Source organism: Ursus americanus, chromosome 12 (genome assembly GCF_024610735.1).
Source record: "Ursus americanus isolate L20-20 chromosome 12, mUrsAme1.1.p, whole genome shotgun sequence".
NCBI lineage: Eukaryota > Metazoa > Chordata > Mammalia > Carnivora > Ursidae > Ursus > Ursus americanus.
The window spans coordinates 14,793,499-14,813,750 of NC_142138.1; the positions used below are offsets into that span (position 1 = coordinate 14,793,499).

The following is a 20,252-nucleotide window of genomic DNA, read 5'->3' on the forward strand; positions in this document are numbered from 1 at the left end:
TATCTGGGCCTCAGTTTCTTCATCTGTAAGATATAATAACCTAAGAAGCTCTAAGATCTTCCCCAGCTCTAATATTTGGAGATGCTTAAAAAGGCTCAGGACATTCTGATGGCCAAAAAGTGAAGAGTGATTCGAACTACTAGGGCAATTCATGTTTCACTTACTTTTCAGTTATGAGAAAGTTCTTTTGGCCAGTGACAGAGGCCCCATTCACTACTGGAACAGATGCCCATGACTCCAAAGTTATAACATTAGGTATTAAATTTAGAAATCAAAAAGGAATAAAATTGTGCTTTCCTGCTTATCAGCTTCTAGCCTTATTAACAACTTTTATGCCATCAGTAATGTGGTTGACTTTTTAACCATGGAAGTTAAGACAATACTTAGCATAGGAAGAGGTGAACACACTGACATTTATGGCCTACCTATTATTAATTACCATTTATTCAGTACCTACTATACATTAGATACTAGGTCAGAGATATTCCTTATATCATCTCATTTCACATCTATATGTGCACCATGAGGCAGGCATTTTCCCCCATTTTACAGATGAGACATCTGAGACCCAATAGGATGTGACTTGTCCAGTGTAATATAACTAGGAGGTAAATCTGAACCCAGATCTGTCTGATACTTGGACCAATATTTTTTCTATTGTATCATTTCTGAAATAGTCCAATAAGTAAAGGGGTCCCCACCAGTGGGAATAATCAAGTACCAATTAGGGATGCTGTAAGAGGGACCGCTATACTGGAGTGGATCCTGCATGCTTGGATTGGATGACCTTGTAAGTCCCTTCCAAACCGAGAGTCAATAATTCAATGACCTTAAGTCACTGCAAATAGAATAATGAGAAGCAAGTATCACTAAGCACCCACTCCCTCAACTGCAGAGGATTTGCAATGTGTGATCTCTTTTTCTTTTAACGATTCCTACAACTATCTTTCTTCCAAGAAGAATACTATCGCTTTCAAATTCAGAAAAGTCCACATCCTGACCCTTCCCCACTGCTATCATTGTTCCATTCTTCTAATGACCCACTATAAACATAGAATTATTATTCTGCATTAAGACTGGTCTGTATAATCCCAGGAGGTAGAATGAGGAATGTGAAATTTAATTCACTAGCATAGGAAATATCCACCTGTAATCCCAGGCAACATTAAGCTGGGCTGCTCTGCTTGATAATGAGCCCCTCCTTTTTACTGGATGTGTTCAAGAAAGTGCTTAAATACCACTTTTACATGAAACCGTGGCCACTAATCACCTAAAATAACTCTTTCTTCTGCTTTTTTACAGCCATTATCTCTAGAATTCTTGTAAGGAACTTTGAATATATTTGAGCTTCCTGGCTAGACAATAAACTGAGGACAGAGACTATGTCTCCGTGTAAGGAACGCTGTATAACAGAATGCTCCCTAGGAAGAACTCATCATCATCAACAGCTTCATCATTATTAGTATTTAATCAAGGGAAATTCAGCTATTTCTCCAACAAATGGAAAACTTCAACTGAGACTGCGTTTTCTGTGAATGGATCCCTCCAGGAGAGAGTAGAGCAGGCCCTGTAGGGAAACTGCCCCCCCTCTCAAGGGGGCCTGATAGCACAGCTGACCCCAGTGAGAAAGTGGGTAAAACAGCTGAGATCAAGGGGTCTCCTGAAAAGACAAAGACTAGGACTCTGCCAGTTCCCAAATGAGGTCAACCAACAAAGCAAGTGTTGCAGAAATGAAGTTTCCGTAAGAAAAAGATCATTTGAACATGTGACCCAAGCGCAAACCCATGGCTCGGAGGCTGATGGAAAAGACTGGATTGAATGCAGCATGTGGTGGAAACCGGAAGTCCCTCCAGGACTAATCTTCCTAGTGTGTTTGTCATGCACTGGGCACAGGTGCTGAGCACGTGTGTATAACCTACATGGCCAATTGCTATGTGCCAGTCTCTGTTCTAAATGCTTTTCTCAGATAGACCCCTCACTCTGTGAGGTAGTTAGGTGATATTGCTACTTTGTGGATGATGAAACTGAAAATCGGAGAGTGGTAATTCGCCCAAGTTCACATGATTAGCAAGCAGAAGAGCCAGGACAGAGCCCCAGATATTCCAGATAAAACCACTGGGGAGGGAGACTTCTAAAGAGGAATAAGGAAATTCCTATCAATAAGAGTAGAAAGGGAGCCATAGGATTTAGTGGAAAAATAATGATATGCATTATTTTAAGCATAAGCATATGATACCCATAGCTGAAAAAAATGGGAGAAAACATGGAATGTGGCCAAAAGACCAAACAAAACAAGGATGGTTACAAGAAGGCAACTTGTATTGTCAGAGCAGAACTGGACCAAGAGAATGGAAGTCTGTAGGCAAAGGTAGGAGTGGGTACAGAGGAAAAATCAGAAAACTGGTAAAATGAAAGCAGGGGAGTAGTGGACCTAAAGGGGCAACATGTAATGGGCTGGATCAATTCTAAGCAATATGAAGCACCCAATTAAATTGAGGTGATGTGAAAGAGTTGGGGCTGCCATTAAGCTCAGAAGAAGCTAAGGGGCTGGGGACCAGAGGCATAGAACAGTTGGTCATGATAGTCTTCTTTCTCCTCTTATAAAGCAAAGCCATTTCCAACAGTCTAGAGAAGGTGGCTTCCAGGAGGCTGGCAGAGGGTTCATCTTGCTAGGGAACTCAGGCTATTAGCTGTCCTGAGGAACCTCGAGAGAGCTGATGGAGAAAGCCCTTAATAAAACTCTTCCTCAGAAGCCAAGCCTCTAACCTCAAAGCACCTGGCTGCCTCGAGGATCTGTTGGCTCTTGACTTTATCCTGGAGATCACACAAGGGCTCTCCAAGACATTAAATGCCAAATGATTGCCCCATGCAGACTTCCCAACTTAATCTACTGGTAAATCACAACTGATATTGAAGAAGCTCCTCTTTGATTCTCAGCTCGAAGGACAGAAATGCAAAGGAGATGCTTGGGAGGTGCTGGAGAGACCCAGTTAAAGCCTTCAGGAAGCCAAGTTCAAGTCTCTCCAAATGAGATTCAAATGAGCAGGCTTGTGTCTTGAGAGAGCGGGCCTGGATTTCAGTCCCAGAGCTGCCTCCAGAAACTGTAGGCAAGTCCCTTCCCCTCTGAGCTTCACTAAGAGGACAGGACTTTAATGACCTCTAAGGTCCCTGCTGTTTGCCTGTTATTGTCATTACTATCGATACGAGTGTGCTCACAGACGTGACTCATGATGTATTTGAAATGTGCTTACTTTCAAATTTCCTGCTGTCCCCTTAAATAAAATGAGTTATGTTAAAAGCAAAATCCTCATCTTTCATACAGTGTAGTATTTGTTAGTATAATAATATAAAGTCTGGGACTTGATTTAAAATACTTGACTCCTGGGGCAAGTAGGCCCTAGGTGTCTGACTCTTGGTTTCGGCTCAGGACATGATTTCAGGGTGTGGGATCCAGCCCCTAGTCGGGCTCTGTGCTCAGCGGGGAGTCTGCTTGAGGATTTTCTCTTTCTCCCTCTGCCCCTCCCCCACCTCCTGTGCTCTCTCTCTTTCTCTCTCTTGCAAATAAATAATCTTTAAAATAAAATAAAATACTTGAGTCCCTCCCCCTACACCTGTTTAATAGATAAAATAAAATAGGTAATATGTTGTGATTGTCGAAACTGGGTACGGGGTAAGTGGGAGTTTATTATAGGAGTCTCTTCACCTTCATGCATGCTTTCTTTAAATTTTTCACAGTAAAAAATTAAGAAATAAATAATAGAATAGAATATAAATATATTCAGTAGTATAGTCTCTCCCTGCTCCACGACTTTCCAGCTCACTCCTAGGCAACACACAGCTCTACAGGATCTTTAAGTCACAAATGCAGTTTCAGTTCAAACTGAGGATGTCCAGTCCACGGTATAAATCAAGCCCTGACCAAGACCTAGTGCCGATCTGACATCTCTCAGTTCTGGCCACTTTAGGATGGAGATTCAGGAGAGGAAAGGAAGAGGGCATGGCTGGCTAAGCTACATATGGTTTCTAGCCCCCCTCCCCCTGCTTTCCTCCCCCGTGTCTCAACTGGGGGTGAAAGGTAAGAAGGAAGGAAGGAGAAGAGGTGGGAGAGGTCTTATTCGTACTTGCATAGTAAGCCAACTGGCCTTAGGGGCTCTGAGTCTCACAGATTTTCAAGGCTGTCACCTTGTCTGGTGAGCAATTGTGAGGACTCTAGAGCAATGCTGTCTCATAGAAATATAATGCAGACCACATATGCAAGCCACATTTGTAATGTTTGACTTTCTAGTAGCCACATAGTAAAAAGTAAAAAAAAAAAAAAAAAAAAAAAAGGGTGAAATTGATTTAAATAATATATTTTATTTAAACTATTATTCCAACATGTGGTTAGTGGCTCCCATACTGGACAGCACAGTTTAGAGGTCTCTATCCCTGGGACCTCTTGCTAGGTGACCTGATCACACATCTCATCTCGCCTGCGAGAGCCCTGGTTTAGTTCTGTCACTCAGGCTTTATTCTCGTTAAATTACTTGGTTATTAATGCCCCTTTTCACTCTCCCAAGTGACCCTATTTGGATGATGAATCATACTGTCACCCTGCCTATACTTCTGTAGCTGGGAGGGAACCGATGGCTCTTTCTCCATCCTCATTTCCAGGTGCTCTGCCTGAAGTGGGTCAGGCCATCTTCCCCTGGGTCGAGGGTCAGCAAACTACAGCCCATGAAGCGAAGGATGAATTTTACATTTTTAAAAGACGGGAAAAACAAAGATTACGTGGATAATACACCTCCTGCAAAGCCTAACTTAACTACCTCATCTCTTACAAAATATGTTTGCTTACCCTTAGTCTCTATTTTCTGCAGTGAAAGGAGGTCAGATCCCAGGTGACCAAAATCCCACCACTGTTCCCTCTGGGACTGAGGTGGGGAGGCAGATCCTTTACCTCTTCCCAGGTTTGAGTCTAGGAGGTAGGCCTGTACTCCTACCCCTCTTCCCTGATGGTAGGCAGTGGGGACTCAGCAAGGACATTCTGGAAGGAAATCTCATCACTTTGCTCCCTTTGCACTCTCTCAACCCTAAGTCATTTCCTCTAAACATCTCATGATATAATTTGGCGCTTCACTTCGGAATTTCATTTCTGTTATATCTTAGTGTCTAATCAAAATTTCCATTTTAAGCTCTGGTTACTATATTACTATCATCACCATCGCTGTCACCATTACCACCATCACCATCATTCATTATGTGTTTCCTTGAATAGCCTGAGTTTGGTGGGGGTAGGATCTCTTTTGCCTTATTTTTGAATCCCTCATAGCACTTAACACAATGCCTCACACAGCTTACATCCACAATAAACGTTGTTTGAATGAAATAATTAATGATAATTAATTCATACACTCAACACTTCAGCCCAACTAAACAACTCAAAATTCTCGGAAGACGCTGACATCCTTTCCCCGTGTGCCTTTGTACAGACACTACCCAGTATATCTCCTCCCTTCCCTTCTTGTCCACCATTCTCCAAGATGTGGCTCAAATAAAATAATACACTTTTATTAAAACTTAAAATTAAAACCCTTTGATACCCTCAAATGGAAAATCATAGTCCCAGTAAAACCTTTCCATATCCACGCTAGAAGAATTTAGCGCTCCTAACCCACAGCCAGTAACACATTTCTCTCCTCTGGTACTTAAAACGATGCACCTTGTCTGGATGCATAATTGTCTCTCCCACAGATATGGGCTTTGGGTGTTATAATCACCTGGAAATCCTCTAAAATATACTGCTGCCTGGGCTCCATTCCAGATCAAGAGAATCAGGATCTCCAGGCTGGGGCCTGGGCATCAGCATTTTCAAAATGCTCTTTCGTGATCTAAACGCAGCCAGAGTTGAGAACAATTGTACAAAATGGTGAGCTACCAGAAGGCAAAGAATGTAGTTTCTCTCTGCAAATCTAGTAATTAGCAGAGATTACTATGAATAAATAGTTGTCGAATGAATGAACTATGAACTGTAACAGAAATATAAAGAATAATTTATGCCAGTCTATCAGAAAATGTTGTGAGTTAAACAACTATATATTAATCTAATGACCTCTGATTAATTAGACAGGTTTATTTAACCATATTAAGCACATAAAATGACTAGAACCTCACATCTAACTAAGCAGTTTTCCCAGTTGTGGTAAACTTGGTCTTAAAAGAAATACAGATGGCCCTGCGAAAATATGGACATTTAGGCAGTTCATTAGCATGGTCTCTAACCAGGTCCAAAAGACAGACCTCAAAAGACCCCGCAGATAATGTAGATATATTTCAAGGTTGTTATCCTACAACTGTCAAGCCCAGTCTCTCCTTGCCTTCTGCTGTGTAATTTATACTTGAGACTGGCAAGAGAGTTTTTTATTAATATGTTTGTCAAGCAACACTCTCAGCTCTCTTGTAATTATGCTGCCTGTTAGTAGCATTAAGTACAAACATATCTCTTGGTTTTCACTTGTTAATTTGTGCCTCTCCTGTATTTAGAGATAGCAGTAGTTGTAGTCATAAGATCAGAAAAATGCTGATGGTCAGGGGAGGACAACATGAAGGCATGCGTGTCTGCCAGTAATTAATCTGCAATGAACTAGTGTCATACAGTGGAAAGACCACAAAAGAAGCTCTGGGTTTGAGCTGGTCCTTATCACTTACCCTGTGTCCTTGGACAGGTAAGCTCACCTCTTCGTACTTTGTGCAACCCATCCCCAAAAAAAGAAGGTAATAAGGGAATCTATTTCAAATGCCCAGCAGAGTTATCGTGTGGGTAAAACAAGATGATAAGTGACGAAAACACTTAATAAAGTATAACCATCTACGCTAACATGCTTGCTTCCTTCATTCAGTTGCAAACGCTGTCTACACACCTACCATGTCAGGTACTAAAGGAATATAAATAATAATGCTCCTTGTTACCATTGTTATTATAGGGACCACACTACTATAATGAAGTCCTTATTATGACATCTTGTGATGGTTAATTTTACATATCAACTTGACTGGGCAACAGGGTGTCCAGATGTTTGCTAAAACATTATTCTGGGTATGTCTGTGAGGCCGTTTCTGGATGAAATTAACCTTTGAGTTTGTAGATTGAGTAAAGCAGATTTAGTCCTTGCTAATGTGGGTGGACCTCATCCAAACAGTTGAAGACCTGGACAGAACAAAAAGGCTGAGTAAGAGGAAATTTCTTTCTGCCTGACTGTCCTGGCTTTGGACATTGTTTTTTTCCTGCCTTCAGACTTGAACTGAAGCATTGGCTCTTGCTGAGGCTGAAACCCACTACCAGCTTCTGGACTGGACCTGCACGTCAGTTTTTCTGGGTCCTCAGCTAGCCAACCGCAAATCTTGAGATTGGGTGAGCCAGTTTCTTATAGCAAGTCTGTGTATGTGTGTGTGTGTGTGTGTGTGTGTGTGTGTGTAAGATACACATTTTAAATGTAAGCAAAATCAACAGAATCTATGTGCATGCTTGTGTGTACACATACATTTTATTGGTTTTACTTACACACACACATGCACGCACGCACACACACCCTACTGGTTCTGTTCCTCTGAGGAACCCTGACTAAAACACATCTATGGCAATATAAGCACTTTTGGGGGGGCTTCAGAGATAATCCTTAAATAAAACTCCTTAAATTGATACAGATGTTTTCAGTGCCTCCAATAGAGGTCGTTCCGTGAGTCAGGGGTTATTGAAATCGCTGGCTAGCCTTAACAACATCGAGTCCTAGTCCCAAGACCAGATCTTCTGAATGAGCACCTTCAGGAGGCACAGCCCAGAAATCCGGCTCTCTACCAGTCTTCCCAGTATTTCATCTGACGAACCACATTTGGGAACTCCATCTAAGTGGTTTGACTGAGGGAACTAGAAACCAAAGATTTGCCCTGGTGTCTGAAATCCCATCACCTTAGGTTCATAGATGTGGTTGTTCTCCCTTGTCTCCTGCTAAATGCAGATATGCTAGAGAGATAATATGTGATAATTTAACCAAAAATTTAGGGTATATTTATCCTGAATTCAGCTCTGATAATGTTCCTCCTGGGTCCAAACACCTTTGAGGTATCCCCATAGTCTACTTAATAAAATCCAATCTCCTTTCAGTGGTGTTCAAGTACCTCCAAACTATGACCCCTGGATGACTGCAGCACCAACGTTCCCCACAATCACCCACACACGTCCCACAGTCCAGCTACCACAGAGGCTCCATGGGTCCTCTTCTCACCTCCACCTGGACAGCACTGTTACTCCTAACCCCCAACCTCCAAGTTTTAGCTCAGATGGTCTTTTATTCCTGCCACTTCCCTAATACCTCTCCTACAGACTGCTTCATATCCTAGCCACATGCATACATGTCTCCGCTCTTGAACGGGAACTTCTTGAAAGCAGAGGTCTGCTCTTCATGTCTGTGTCCCCAGAGCACTGAATCAGACACACACAGTAAGATTCATATATGTTAATTGAGTTGATTCAGGCTATTTTCATACATGGTCATCAAAAAGGAAAAATTAAGAAGTTGGGCATTTCATAGCAAAATTTGGAAATGACACAGAAAGACGGCATATACTGCAGGCCAGGCAGCAAACTGTATTGGTTAGAATGCTGAGGCTTTGCAGAGAGCAGTGTGGGTTCAATTCACAACTCTCCTATGCCTTTAGCGATGTGACAGGTCAAGCCATTTCACCTTTTGGCGTCTCAGTTTCTTCATCTATAGATGAGGATGATGACGGTATTATCTCCCAAGGCTGTTGTGAGGTTTAAATATGCTCAGAACCTGGCATATCGTCAGATGGTACCATATTCACATCAATAAACTGTACTTGCTGTTGGCTCTTTCTCATTATTTTAGCAATATTTTAGCAAGCGAGCACAGGCTTGGACAATGGAAGATCCCTAATTTATAGGTGAGTAGAAAAGTGGAAGAGTCCTAAGCTGACTTATCTGGTGGGCCATGTTCATTTCTGAAGGGTATCTACCTCAGAGGGGAAAACAACCAGAGAGTTATGTCCCCATCTTCCATGAGTTGCCTCTCTTTCCTGATGGATTTCCTTAAGGAATATAGATCCACAGGAGATTTATGTGTGTGCTCTGTTTCCCAATAGTTAACGCAACTTATTTGCCACCACTAAGCATTCATTCTCTTCCTGGAGGTCAATTCGCAAGGTGCCTGCTCCATCAAGGGCAAGATTGATAGAGCAGCAGCTGCTGACTTGATGCCTAACATATATGAGGCCAGCCTCCTCTTTGTCTCTGGACTGGAAGGAGACATGGGCCAAACGCTAAAATCATCCTTGGAATTGAAAAGTGATCTTACATACCATTGTATCCAATACACTGCCTGGGTAGTGACAAAGCTCAGGCCTAGATCAAGGAAAATAACTTCGAATACAGTACAGAGCTATGGTTGCCAAAGGCCACTTGTCTCTGACAAAGGCAGCCCTGTTATGGGTGAAATAAGAAAAAGAAGGACAATGTTGTAAGGCTTTCATGAAGGCGAATGGGTTGGATTATTTTAATCCAAAATTGAGTTCTTCATACTTTTATGATATTAAGATTACTTTTCTTTATAAGACCATGATGGTTAATGCTGACTACTTTCTTGAATGACCTTACCTGGGTAAGTAAACGTAGATAACACTATGTCCTTCTCCACTGTTTGGTTGCTGTTGTTGTTCCTTCAGTTGGCTGTTTTGCTGGTCTATAGATTCCCCAAGAGTTTGGTACTCTCGATATCAAGATTAAGAACAGGAGCTGTGGAGTCAGAAAGACCTGAACTGTTATCTTTGCTCTTTTTCCAAGTTGTAGCACTTTGAAAAATTCGCTTAACCTCTCTGGGTCTCTAAAACAGTCACAATGACAATAATGCCTACGTTATAGGATCACCGTGCAATGAAGAGATACCAGATGGCGTGTGCTTAGCACTGGGCCTGGCACAAAGATGGTGGTAGTGGGGGGTTAAATAGGTTTTTCAAAATTCAATCATGTAGATAAAATGTTTAAATGCGGAGTGAACACAGAAGGAACTAAAAAGCATTTAATTTCCCCATGTGGGATTATTCCTAGATGTAGCCTGTATGCTTTGAGGACTGCTGCTTTTGGATTCAGACAGAATGGATTTATATGCTACCAACCTGAGCCAGTTTCTGGTCTAATGATTTTAAATAAGGCAGGTAACTTCTCACAGTCTCCATTCCCTCATACAGTAGAATACAATCTCCCCTTATAAAACATCAACACAGTAGGCATTTTATACCCATCCTTATTTAACATACACAGCAACCCCATGAAATAGATATAGTTGATTATTGTTATTTGCAGTAACGTTCTATAAAGCTATATGAATACGGAGCCATTGCTCCTAGGGGAAACACAGGGTTAGGTTCCTGTGAGCCTCTGGTCACAACAATTTCATCTACTGATCAATACATACCTCGATTTATGTGTGTTTCTGTTTAAAGACACTTTATTTAATACATAGTTGATTCATTAACATTGAAATCATGGCCAACAGCACTGTAACACACTCCTGAATGAAACTTATCTAACATATGTCTTTTCTCCATAAAGCACATCACAGCCTTCTTATGCTTACGAACACAAGCTGGTACTTCAGCACTACACTTGGGGTTTGACCACAGAAAACAGTGAAATCACTGACAGAAAGCACAAAAATATAAAATACATGGTACTAAAAAGACCTCACAAAGGACACCTGTTTACAGTATGACCACCAGAACAAGAAGGCAGAACATTGCCCTGTGTGACCTTGGCTAGGAGTACGTGTATTGGGTAACTCATGTTTTTGTTGCTCTGTGCATGTCTGCTAATGACCGCAAAAGCACCACCAGTATTGATCTGGGAATTATAAACAAATTTTAGTGAGTAGTTGGGTTCGCAAATTAAGAATCTGCAAAAATAAGAATCAATCATGCACAAATGAGGAATCTGATCCTCAAAGAACTTACTTAATACAACTAGTTAGTGGTGAAGTTGATTTGAAATTGGGTACGTATGTTTTCAAAGAATGTTTCCACATTCTTTCCACTACTAACCCCAGCACCTAGCACTGCTTGTATCCCGGTGACTCTGCCTATGAAATAGGAGTGGTATAAACAGCTACCTCACAGAGAGATGACGATGATCAAAGTAGCTGATGCCCTTGGAGGTGCTTTGTAAACCATAGAGCATTACACAGATGTGAGAGTTTCATAAGTAGATTCAATTAAAGTGAAGTTTCACTATCCAGTATTAAGGCTGATGATAATGAGATCCCTGATTCTTCCACAGTTGAAAGAGACCAAGATGAGAACCAGGACCTTGAGAGGTCCATGGGTGGATAGCCCTTATTCCAGCAAGCAATGAGAAGCCAGTGATTCAGGCTAATTCAACATAGCCTCAGTGGGATTGCTCTTCTAGGAGGCTGAGAGCAGAAGAAGTGCTTACAGTATATTTTAGCTAAAAGATCAAAATGCAGGCTGGATGCACTAAAAAAAAGTGTTTCTGGTGTCAAGTCCACTTATAGTTGCTGTTACAAGAATCCATCACCCAGACTACAAAAACATCCACGGGAACAGCATTAGTCAGCACTATGGATATCGGTGAATGGGGGTATTGTCTCAAAAAACGATTTTGAAGCTGCTCGTGCTTTAATGAGGGAGGGGGCTTGGAGCCGGCTGATTCTGTTAATTATAAAAGGGTATTAAATAGAGTTGAGGCCAGACTCATCCAAAATAAGATGAGAAGAATTAACCATCTCTGATAAAGAAAAATTGGTGAAGAGGGGGAGAAAGGACTTAAACATATTCATACCCTTTAACTCATTAATTCCTCTTCAAGAATGCTAATAAAATGATCAGATCAGGGAAAATAGTGACACACAAAGATGTTGATAGTGTAGTTTTTCCAATTTTTAGCTTTTATAAATAATGGGGAAAGGGTTTAAAAATTATGACACATCTGTACAATAAATACTAAATGTTATTAAAAATCATTTTAAGAATTTTTAACAATATGCAAAAAATATGCAGTAAGTATAATATTAAGTGAAAAAATAAACAGCAAAAGCAGGATACAAACAGCATGACTCAGCTGTGTTTATGTGCGCATTCCTAAAAATACAACAAACAAAAAACTGAAAGGAAATATGCCGAATGTTAATAACCATTGATTTCTTGTTTCTGAGATTATGAGAGGTTTTTATTCATTTTTTTATTTCCAAGGTTTCTACCATAAATATATACCATTATTATTTTTAAGATGGGGGGGCGAACAGCACAATGAAAGTACAATCTAATTTGCTGTCACAGTCCACACCAAAAGACGTCTTTGATGAACAGAAGCACAGATTAAACAAGATTTAGCCTGTTCATCTAACAGGTCACTGATCTGTAAAAATATCAGATGTTTTCAGATTTTTCAAATCATTTATTATTAAGCAACTAGTTGGAGTGTAGCCAACTTAATTAAACAAAGAACATGAGATGGCCCCATCCCCAGAACAGCCCCTGGGGGGCCAGGACTTTCCTCTCTTCACCTTTGTACTGCCAAAACCTCATGCCTACAACAGAGTAGGAGCCCAATAAATATGTATTGAAAGAATGAATACATTGGAAAATAAGCTGCCATAAAATCACAGTTCAGATGCCATCTGTCTTATCTCTTATTCATTCGTGCACTCATTCAGTTTTATTAAGCACCTACTGTGTATGTGTGTATATATATATATATATATATATATATATATATATATATATATATATATATAAAACTAGGCATGGGCAGCCTTCAAGACATGCAATGACCCATGACATTCCTAATACATAAACAAATAAAGAACTTCACACAATAAGAAAGTCGTGAATAAAATGCTAGGGGGGTTCCCAAGAGGGAAGAATTTCTCCAGGTGTAAAGTTCCAAGAAGGCTCCCTAGAGGGCACAGGATTTGAGCGGAGTCTTGAAGGATGGATAGAATTGGGACAGGAGTAAGGAAAGTAGAGAAAAGGCATTCACTGAAGTACTAACAAAACCAAAGTCTTAAAGGGGAGAATGTCTAAGGCTTAGGGAAAACAAGAAGTGCTTTGGCTAATTGGCTAGAGCATGGAGACCTCAGGGAGAGGGTGGAGCAGAGGCTGAAGCCAAGGGACCCGGTTGTGTAGGGAGAGTTTGGAGTGTCTGGAGTGTCATGTTAAGACTTCTTTTCTCCCATATATAAAGGAGAACAATGGAAAGTCTTTGAATAGAAGAGTGACTTGTTCAGAGGAACACTTCAAGAAGATACTTGGGGGGCCTCCGGGGGCCTCAGTAGGTTGAGCATCTGACTCTTGATTTTGGCTCAGGTCATGACCTCAGGGTTGTGGGATGGAGCCCTGCATCTGGTACTGTATTCAGTAGGGAGTCTGCTTGTCCCTCTCCCTCTGCTCCTCTCCCTTCCCCCGCTAAATAAATAAATAAATAAATAAATAAATAAATAAATAAATAAATAAATAAATAAAATCCTTTTTTTAAAAAAGGAAGAAGATACTTGGTCAGCAATGGGTAAAATGGATGGGAAAAGGGGGAGGCAGGGCCTCACGTGGAGCAAAGCTCCCCCATGACGAAAACCTCCAGGGAATGGCTGGGAATATTCAACCAGCTAAGCAGCTGGAAACTCAGTTCTTAGTTCCTTCAATCACCAGGACTGCCCCAGCTCTCTGCAGCTGGATTTCCTTTAAGATGAGATGCTAAGGACCAAGCTTTAGAGATGCTTACACCCTAGGCAACCACCAGCCCTATTGCTCCTCCCCATCAGAAGCAGTTGAATTGCTTTGCAAATATATGCAGATACATGCGAATAACAAAGCCATTCACATGTGCCCCAAGCCTCAAAGGGAAAGGTTTGCTTTGATCAAAGCTCATAATGGGATATATCCAAGGGGCAGAAAAACAACATCCTGCTCAGCCCAGACAAGGGAAGGTTTAGATTCTGGAACAGAATGCCTGGTCTTAGTACCTGCTATTCAGTTAAAAATCGGGGCACATGGCTTTCTCCTTCTATTTCTCCATCTCTTGAAGTTGGAGTTGCCGTAAAACATCTTCCCTCTGCTTCAATTTAGCATGGCTACAAGTACGGATAAAAACGTGTGTGTGTGTGTGTGTGTGTGTGTGTGTGTAAGTGTGTGTGTGTGTGGGCGTGTGTGCACGCGCTGAATCTGATCCTCTGACCCCCTTAAAGCATGGTTCACAGGCCAGCAGCATCGACATCATCTGGGAGAATGCAGAGCCTCTAGCCAGATCCCAGTACTAGCGAGTCAGAATGTGCATTTGAACAACGTGCCGGGTGGGCATTATCATGTGAGCAGCACTGATCTGAAAACCTAAGTAACCATAATGATAAACTCCTAAAGGCCAAGTCTAGTTCTTAGTTACCTTCATGTTCCACAGGCATGGTGTCTAATCAGTAATCAAAAACAGGCCTCTCTTTCCTCTTCTGTAAAATGAGATAATAGCTGTCTCAGGGGTGATCAAACGGAGGGAACAGAATACTAAATGTAAAATGTTCAAGCACAATGCCTGGCATGTAGGGGGTGCACAAAGTTCCAATTCCCCCCTCACTCCCATTCTCTGTTAAAAGCACTTGCTGAGCTGCGTGCTAGTAGCTTAAGCTGAGCATTTTGTATTTTCTAAAACATCTAGTTCATCTCATCCTCACATTCAGAGAGCAGCAGTTGCCGACTGACTTTTACCAGCCGGAAAACTGGGAACCAGAGAGGTGAAAGGTCTTGTGCAGAGGCCCAAGGCAGTAGGGGCAGAGCTGGAATTTGAACCAGCCCCCTTCCAACCCACGCTTAACCCCACAGCCACCCCGTCCATCACGCAGGACAGATCACACAAATACCCTGCTCAATTTCTACCACCTTCAGGGTAGAATCCACACTTCTTTTGCACAGCCCAGGACGGGACGGTGTGATCTGAATATACTACCGAAGGTGCCATCTGACCGCAGGGTGGCAGGGGCTGGCTGTGTCAGGTAGGACGATGTTGCAAAAGACCCAGGGAGACTCCCATGACCTACCCTCTGCCTGCTTCTCCAGGCTATTGTTTCTTTCCCCTTGTTTCAAGTCACATTTGTCAGTCCAAGGTCATCAGCACTTTCACATCTCCCTCAATTCACTATGGTCCCTTTCTTTGGAATGGGTTTGACTAACCCACAGTGTCAGATGGCTTCTACTGCCCCTCCAGACTCACCTTTCACCTTTCCACTCTGCCCTATGCCCTTTGAGTCTGATCTGTCTGGGCCAGGCTGAGGGTCCTCAGGGCCTCTGGTTTCTAGTTGGATTTGGCAGGGGATTAAAGGAAAAGAGGGGAGTGAGGTCAGAATATTCCCTTGGTTCTTTCCTACAAGGTCAATGAGAGCTGGCTGTATTCCTCTGGGGAAGGCTCTCCTCCCTCAAGGTGGCCAATGCTTCAGGACTTAACATTTTCTAGATTCTGGTAAGTGCAGCCTCCTCTCAATGCATGGGGCCTGGGTGGTACCAGCTGAGCGCCATATGCCTACACAATGCCTTCCAGTTTCCTTATACCCTCCCCTTTGGGAATAAACCCCTCCTCAATGATCCCATTTTGAACGCACCCTTTGTTTCCTGATAGGAGCCTGACTGAAACATTCTTTATCCAGCTAAGTCCTATTGAACCTTCAGAACAATCCAAGGGCCACCATCTCTGATTCCATGATACCTTCTCTCCCAGCACTTTTTAGACAATAGTATTAGCGTTCATGTTCTCATCTGACTTCTTCAAGGACAGGGATAATTTTTTTTTCTACTTTATAGCCTCACTATCTAGAAAGCACTCTGCAAATATGTGTTAAATAGATTAATTAAGAGTGACAAAGTTGACTTTTCTTACACAAAGCACTTCTACCTTATGAAAATGAAGAAAGTCTCTATGGACATTTTTTTAATATATATTCAAGGAATTGTTATTCTACACTTAGAGTGATCTTTTTTCTTTAATCACTTAACCTGGGCTTATTCCAGGCAAACCAAGACACATATTCACCCTAATTATCACCCATGCACGGTGGTACGATGTCTAGGGATGGAGTAAAATTCAAGAAGTCTAAAATTGCTGGAAGTAACGGTGACAGTTGGAATTCCTGGATGGCTACCATGATCCCCACCTCCTGAAATACAAGCCCCTGTGAAATCCCTTACCTCTGAGTGTAGCTTGGGCCTAGTCACTCTCTTGCAGCAGACAGAATACAGGAACAGGGAGAGGAGGTTGTTCTGGCGATTTCGTTCCTAAAGAGTGTGACTTCCGTCCTGCTGGCACTCACTCACCCTCTCTGGCTCTCTCTTTGCTTACTCTGATGAAGCCTGCCACCATATTTCTGAGCTGCCCCATGGAGAGGCCCATGTGGTAACGAACTGAGGGCAGCCTCATGCCAACAGCCAGAAGAACAGAGCCCTTGGTCTCAATGCCTGCCAGGAACTGAATCCTGCCAATAACCACTGAGTGGGCTTGAAAACGGATCCTGCCCCAGCCAAACCATGGGATGACTGCAGCCCCCAGTAATACTGCCGCTGGAGTCAGAATCCAGAACCCAGACAACCCAGCCTCAGTTTCCTGATCTACAGAGATTGGGAGATATTCAATATTGTTACTTTCAGCCACTAATTGTGGGATGATTTGCTATGCAATAATAGGCAACCGATTCAAGGATTTTCTCCAACTTAAGTCTCAGTGGCACGGCCCTAGTTCTGGTCTGCCAGATCCCATAGTTAGAATGGGAAAACCAGAGGGAGATGGAGACAAGGATTGAATGCTTGTAGATTACAGTTGTTCTAGTAGCACTTAGCCCAGAAATGATCTCTTCCCATCCCAAAGAAGAAATTCAATGATATCACCCTAACTAGTTGACCTGAGTCCTCCTGGTCCTTATGCCTTTTTGTTTAAAAGGTGATTTGGTTTTGCAGCCCCTGGCCCTCCTCCCCCAAATGAATCCAGTGACAATGAAAACTGAAGCTTCCACTTACTGAGCATTATGCATTGTCTGCAAAATGGCCAACGGCAATCCTTTCCATTCCTGTACATGCACGCCACTGGTCCTGCCAAGAGGTGGGGTCTACCTCCCCTTGAACCTTGTGTCCAGCAGCACATGGCAAAGTAGCACCATGTCAGGGCCAAGCTGAGGACTTAAGGGGCATAGGAGTATTTATTTTTGCATTCTTGAGAGCTCTGGGATATCATGTGAAGAAGTCTGATCACTCTGCTAGAGAAGGAGGGTACATGGAGAAAAAAAGCTGCAGAAGGTGGGCGAGCCAGAGGGGGTGGGGGAGCACGAGCCCAGCCAGCCACCAGCCATTGCAGCCACCCCAGCTGCAGGGCGAGTCATGGGAAAGAAGCTATCTTGGATCCCCCAGTCCCAGGTGAACTGCTCCACACAGAGCAACGGGAGTTGTCCCCAAAAAGCCCTTCCTTGACTGGAGAATAACAAGCAAATAAATGCTCAAATGGTTGTTTTAAGCCACTAAGTGTTAGAGTGATTTGTTCTGCAGCAATTGACAACGAAAACTCCAAGGAACAAAGGCATTCTCCAGCACTTAACTAGACTTTTCACCTATACTCCCCTTAGTCCTTACAACACCAAACTCTGTAGGATGGATATCTCCACCCCACTGAAGATGAACAAACTGAGGCCCAGAGAGACTAGGTAATTTCTACAAGGTGACTTATAATTTATCTAAAGTCACATGAATAAGGAACGAGAGAGTCGGAATTCATATCCAAATCGTTATAACTCTAAAATGTGTGCACTTTACATTAAACCCCAAAATGGTAAGCCGGCCCACAGTGGAGGGCCACCGCTGCAGTCTGTGAGAGCAGCACCTCCTGGGGACTGTGAGATGACAGTCAAAGGCAGCACCAGACCCAGGCCTGGTGGCATAAAGGAAAAGCAAACCCTTGGCCCGTGGAGAGACTTGAGCTCTGTTCTCAAGGAAAGCTGCAGCTTTGGGAAAAGACATGGGCATCGCTCAGGTTCTCGTGCTGCGGAACAATAGGTCTCAGGTTCTTTGTGCCTAATGCAGGGAAAATGCACAGAGACACAAGCATGGTGTTAAACGGAAGCTTGCTTTTGTTGCCTCCAGGCATCCCTTAGCCCGGGGTGGGGCTGCAGGAAGCAGAAGGAAAAGAGTCCCTTAGCCCGGGGTGGGGCTGCAGGAAGCAGAAGGAAAAGAGTCCCTTAGCCCGGGGTGGGGCTGCAGGAAGCAGAAGGAAAAGAGTCCCTTAGCCCGGGGTGGGGCTGCAGGAAGCAGAAGGAAAAGAGTCCCTTAGCCCGGGGTGGGGCTGCAGGAAGCAGAAGGAAAAGAGTCCCTTAGCCCGGGGTGGGGCTGCAGGAAGCAGAAGGAAAAGAGTCCCTTAGCCCAGGGTGGGGCTGCAGGAAGCAGAAGGAAAAGAGTCCCTTAGCCCAGGGTGGGGCTGCAGGAAGCAGAAGGAAAAGAGTCCCTTAGCCCAGGGTGGGGCTGCAGGAAGCAGAAGGAAAAGAGTCCCTTAGCCCGGGGTGGGGCTGCAGGAAGCAGAAGGAAAAGAGTCCCTTAGCCCAGGGTGGGGCTGCAGGAAGCAGAAGGAAAAGAGTCCCTAACAGGAGAGTGTCCTTCCGAATCCCACCCCAGGGAGAGGGCAGGGAAGCTGGAGTGGCAGGCTGTGTAGCCCCAAAGGTGCCCTAATAGTAATAACAGCTGTTATAAAGTGCTTAGCCCTTTCTATTATATTAACTCATTCGACCTTTCCAACAATCCCGTGAGTTAGGAGCAGTTAGCAGTCCTACTTTATAGATGAGAAAACCGAGGAATACCTAGGTTCATGACCTTGCCCAAGGTCATGCCCCTAACTGTTAATCAGAGACCACCAGCGCAGGGTCAGTGGGCTCTGCATCTGCAGCAGTGATGATGAGACGGGGCAGTGGCTGAGGGCCCCGGGCCACCCCGGGCTGTCCACAGACAGGTTTGGCTCTCCCCTTTCTGTGAGTCTATCTCAGGCTAGCTCTGGTTTTTATAGGCTCCACTAAATGTGACTAGTTATTTCGTTATCTACTTTATCCCAATCCATCAAACACCCTTATTCGAAGGTCAAATGAACACTTTTGTCATTAAACCAAAATACTGCAATTTTAGGCCAAAAGGTTTCTGCCTATTTTTTCCACAGTCTGCAGTCACAAAGCCCAGCATGTGATAAAAAAGTGCCCAGATGCGGCTTAAGTATGGTGGGGATGCAGAGACAGTAGCAGGTGACAGTGCTGGACAAGCAGGCAGGTAGAGATTCGTGGGCCCTGGCAGAAAGGACGGATTTTTATTCTAGTATTAAGGGAGGATATCTGTGGCAGGAGAACTCTGTTCTCTTCTGCTTCCTGGGTACGCAGCTGCACCATACTTCCCAGCCTCCCTTGGAGTTAGCTATAGCCCTGAACCTGAGCTCCAGCCAACAAAACGTAAGCATAAGTAATGTGACTCATTTTTGGGTCTGGCCTGTTTGAGCTGTCCAGGCCCTCTCCTTCCCCCTGGAATGACGCCCCCAGGGTGCCTTTGAGTAAGCAGAGGCTCTCAGGGCTCTGCCCATCTGCCCTTGGAGTCCCTTTATCATTTTCCTGCAGGGCTGACTCCAGGTGTTCTTTCTCTCCCAAATGCCAGCACCAGCATCTCCCCATCAGTGACCTGCCCTCAGGGTCAGAAGCCCCCCCCCCCCCCACCGTGCCTGCACACAGAGTTTGCTAGAAGTACCTGGGAAGGCCTGTCTCCCTAGAGGCAGCCTTTATCCAATGAATGGGCTCAAATGCTCCAGCTGTCTTCTCCTGATGGGACTACGTTGAGGTGGGATCTACACTGTCTCTAGAATTTGCCCTGTGGGATTAGGCTAAAGTTATCTCCCTGGGATTTTGCTTGATAGCACACCCTTGCCTGATTTCCTTCGCTTCCTAGTCCTGCTTCCCCATGCCTGTATCAGTTTTTCCCAGTTATACTTCCTACTAGATCACTTTCATATGAATCCTGGTTTCAGGGTCCACTTCCGGGAAATTCCAGGGGATCTTTGAAACCATGTGTTAAGAAGGCTTGAATGACTCCAAAGACTGGGGCTGCCCTGCTGAGCTATTCACTCATTCAGCTTATAACTCTTATGCGTGAGCTGTTATAGAGTTTTGGCTCCCTTTGCTACAGCAGTTAGCCTTCCCTAGCTGATCCAC

At 43.6% G+C, this 20,252-nt stretch overlaps 1 long non-coding RNA gene across 1 annotated transcript in view; it reads right to left on the reverse strand.

Moving 5' to 3' along the window:
* LOC148109146 (uncharacterized) overlaps positions 1–20,252 on the reverse strand; it is a 523,556-nt gene that overhangs the window by 326,824 nt on the left and 176,480 nt on the right. Inside the window, exon 2 of the long non-coding RNA XR_015726195.1 lies at positions 9,650–9,787. This is a non-coding gene — a long non-coding RNA (uncharacterized LOC148109146). The remainder of the gene's footprint in view (positions 1–9,649; positions 9,788–20,252) is intronic.